The sequence below is a fragment of the Euprymna scolopes genome, chromosome 33, assembly GCF_053919585.1.
Source record: "Euprymna scolopes isolate OS-2025 chromosome 33, ASM5391958v1, whole genome shotgun sequence".
Classification (NCBI taxonomy): Eukaryota; Metazoa; Mollusca; class Cephalopoda; order Sepiida; family Sepiolidae; genus Euprymna; species Euprymna scolopes.
In genome coordinates this window covers 18113523-18118555 of record NC_136514.1, presented here as the reverse complement: position 1 = coordinate 18118555, position 5033 = coordinate 18113523, and positions in this window count along the sequence as shown.

Genomic DNA, 5033 nt, shown 5'->3' with positions numbered 1-5033 from the left:
TGGTCATTTTATAGATATAATAGATAGGTTATGCTAGATATATTTCTATATGTCTGAATACCCTATATACAAATTTTTAAATCTGTAGATAAAAAATTTGTTGAGTATATAGGTTGAGAATTGTTCTTTCTCTCTCTCTCACACACACATTCTCACTTTTATAGATATAATAGATTATGCTAGATATATTTCCAAATGTCTGAATACCCTATATACAAATTATCAAATCTGTAGATATAAAATTTGCTGAGTATATAGGTTGAGAATTGTTCTCTCTCTCTCTCTCTCTCACTCACTCACTCACTCACTCACTCACACACACACACACACATTCTACCTTTTATAGATATAATAGATTATGCTGGATATATTTCCATATGTCTGAATACCCTGTATACAAATTTTCAGATCTGTACATAAAAATTAGTTGAATATATAGGTTGAGAATTGTTCTCTCTCTCTTCTCTCTCTCTCTTTCACACACATTCTCACTTTTCTAGATATAATAGATAGATTATGCTAGATATATTTCCATATGTCTGAATACCCTATATACAAATTTTCTAATCGGTAGATAAAAAATTTGTTGAATATATAGGGTGAGAATTGTACTTACTCTCTCTCTCTCTCTCTCTATCTCTCACGCACACATTCTCACTTTTATGGATATAATAGATAGATTATGCTGGATATATTTCCATATGTCTGAATACCCTATATACAAATGGTCAAATCTGTAGATAACAAATTTATTGAATAGATAGGTTGAGAATTGTTCTCTCTCTCTCTCGCAACCTTACACACACAACCACACGCAAACATTCTGACTTTTATAGATATAATAGATCGATTATGCTAGATATATTTCCATATGTCTGAATACCCAATATACAAATTTTCAAATCTGTAGGTAAAAAATTTGTTGAATATATAGGTGGAGAATTGTTCTCTCTCTCTCACACACTCACATTCTCACTTTTATAGATATAATGTATAGATTATGCTAGATATATTTCTATATGTCTGAATACCCTATATACAAAGTTTAAAATCCGTAGATATAAATACGTTGAGTATATAGGTTGAGAATTGTTCTCTCTCTCTCTTACGCACACACACACACACACACACACACACACACATTTTCACTTTTATAGATATAATAGATAGATTATGCTAGATATATTTCCATATGTCTGAATACCCTATATACAAATTTTCAAATCTGTAGATAAAAAATGTATTGAATATATAGGTTGAGAATTGTTGTCTCTCTCTCTCTCTCTCTCTCTCTCTCTCTCTCTGGCTACCTCACACACACACACATTTTCACTTTTATAGATATAATAGATAGATTATGCTAGATATATTTCCATATGTCTGAATACCCTATATACAAACTTTCAAATCTGTAGATAAAAAATTTGTTGAGTATATAGGTTGAGAATTGTTCTCTCTCTCTCACACGAAACTGTGCGCTCTGCTTCTTCCCCCCCTTCCCACCCCATGCTGTATTTGATATTAAGCAGCAAAATATAGTGATTTGAATATTAAGGAAAACATCAAATCAGATTATATAAAAAAAAAGATGAAATTAGAAAATATATATTTTCTGTTTATGAGTTTTGCCAATCAAAATTTTGTGGCAGAAATTGGGTGATTACCATGCAATTTTATTTTGATAAAATTCTTAAATTATTTCAATGTTTATTATAATTTCTTATTAGTGACTTGTTATCATCAAAATCCGCCCCAAAGAGTGTCCTTTCTTTTATTAGGTATCAGAATAGGTATCCAGATTTCTACTTCTATACAAATGTGATATTTCGGATCTGTAGATAAACAATTTGTTGCATATATAAGCTGAGAATTGTTCTCTCTCATTCTCTCTCTCACACACCCACACATTCTCACTTTTATAGATATAATAGATAAATTATGCTAGATATATTTCCATGTGTCTGAATAATCTATATACAAATTTTCAAATCTGTAGATAAAAAATTTGTTGAGTATATAGGTTGAGAATTGTTCTCTCTCTCTCTCTCTCCTCTCACGCATGCTCACTTTTATAGATATAATAGATAGATTATGCTAGATATATTTCCATATGTCTGAATACACTATATAAAAATTTTCTAATCTGTAGATAAAAATTTGTTGAATATAAAGGGTGAGAATTGTTCTTACTCTCTCTCTCTCACACACAGACATATTCTCACTTTTATAGACATAATAGATAGATTATGCTAGATATATTTCCATATGTCTGAATACCCTATATACCAATTTTCAAATCTGTAGATAAAAAATTTGTTGAATATATAGGTTGAGAATTGTTCTCTCGCTCTGTCTCTCTCTCTCTTGCTACCTCACACACACACACACGCAAACATTCTCACTTTTATAGATATAATAGATAGATTATGCTAGATATATTTCCATATGTCTGAATACCCTATATACAAATTATCTAATCTGTAGATAAAAAATTTGTTGAGTATATAGGTTGAGAATTGCTCTCTCTCTCACAGACACACACATTTTCACTTTTGTAGTTATAATAGATAGATTATGCTAGATATATTTCCGTATGTATGAATACCCTTTATAACAAATTTAAAATCTGTAGATAAAAAATTTGTTGAATATATAGGTTAAGAATTGTTCTCTCTCTCTCTCTCTACCTCACACACACCCACACACACAAACATTCTGACTTTTATAGATATAATAGATAGATTATGCTAGATATATTCCATATGTCTGAATACCCTATATACAAATTTTCTAATCTGTAGATAAAAAATTTGTTGAATATTTTCAACCCTTATCCTCGAGTGGCGTCTGGGCCTTGATAAGTAGTAATGCGTATTTAGCAAAATATAAATATATATATATATAACAAATTTACTGAATTTCCATTACTAACGATTACTGTATTGTCCAATTGACTACTGCGCTTTTCAACCCTTATCCTCGAGTGGCCTCTGGGCCTTGAGAAGTAGTAATTACTAACGATTACTATATTGACCAATGGACTACTGCACTTTTTAACCCTTATCCTCGGGTGGCCTCTGGGCCTTATTGTCCAATTGACTACTGTGGACTTTTTAACTCTTATGCTCGAGTGGCCTCTGGGCCTTGATAAGTGGAAATGACCAAGTAACAAAAAATAGGTATATAACAAATTTACTGAATTTCCATTACTAACGATTACTATATTGTCCAATTGACTACTGTGCACTTTTCAATCCTTATCCTCAAGTGGCCTCTGGGCCTTGATAAATGGTAATGCGTATGTAACAAAATATACATATATATAACAAATTTACTGAATTTCCATTACTAACGATTACTATATTGTCCAATTGACTACTGCACTTTTAAACGCTTATCCTCGAGTGGCCTCTGGGCCTTGATAAGTGGTAATACCATCGAGTGGCCTCTGGGCCTTAATAAGTGGTTGTGCCTAAGTAACAAAAAATAGGTATATTACAAATATCCCGCATTTCCATTACAACCGACTACTACGGTGCACTTTTCAATCCTTATCCTCGAGTGGCCTGTGGGCTTTGATAAGTGGTAATGCGTATTTAACAAAATATTAATATATATATAACAAATTTACTGAATTTCCATTACTAACAATTACTATATTTTGTCCAATTGACTACTGCACTTTTCAACACTTATCCTCTAGTGGCCTCTGGGCCTTGATAAGTTGTAATGCCTATCTAAACAAAATATAAATATATATATAACAAATTTCCCGACTTTCCATTACTAACGATTACTATGTTGTCCAATTAACTACTGCCATTTTCAACCCTTATCCTCGGGTGGCCTCTGGGCCTTATTGTCCAATTGACTACTGTGCACATTTAACTCTTATCCTCGATATGTATCTGGGCCTTGATAAGTGGAAATGCCTAAGTAACAAAAAAATAGATATATAACAAATTTCCCAAATTTGACTACTGTGCACTTTTCAACTCTTATCCTCGAGTGGCCTCTGGGCCTTGATAAGTGGTCATATATATTTTTTACAAAATAAAAAAAAAGGTTGGAGTCGCTGAATAACTCATCCTCCCGTTAAAGCGGTTCCATCCTCTTTCCCCAATTTGACTACTGTGCACTTTTCAACTCTCGTCCTCGAGTGGACTATGGGCCTTGATAAGTGGTAATACATATTTTATGAAAAATATATATATATATATATATATATATATATAACAAAATAGGTTGGAGTTGCTGAATAACTCATCCTCCTGTTAAAGCGGTTCCATCCTCTTTCCCAAATTTGACTACTGTGGACTTTTTAACTCTCATCCTCGAGTGGCCTATGGGCCTTGATAAGTGGTAATACATATTTTTTTATAAATATATATATATATATACCAAAACAGGTGTGAGTCGCTGAATAATTCATCCTTCTATTAAAGCGATTAAATCCTCTTTCCCAAATTTGACTACTGTGCACTTTTAAACTCTCATCCTCGTGTGGCCTATGGGCCTTGATAAGTGGTAATATATAGTTTGTACAAAATATATATATATATATATATATATATATATATATAACAAAATAGGTTGGAGTCGCTGAATCACTCATCCTCCCGTTAAAGCGGTTCCATCCTCTTTCCCGAATTTGACTAATGTGCACTTTTCAACTCTTATCCTCGAGTAGCCTATGGGCCTTGATAAGTGGTAATATATTTTTGTTATAAATATATATATATATATATATATATATATATATATATAAAAAATAGGTTGGAGTCGCTGAATAACTCATCCTCCCGTTAAAGCGGTTCCATCCTCTTTCCCGAATTTTACTACTATGCACTTTTCAACTCTCATCCTCGAGTGGCCTATTGTCCTTGATAAGTGGTAATATATATTTTTTAATAAAAGTATATATATATATATATATAACAAAATAGGTTGGAGTTGCTGAATAACTCATCCTCCCGTTAAAGCGGTTCCATCCTCTTTACCGTATTTTTTATACAGTGCACTATTCAACTCTC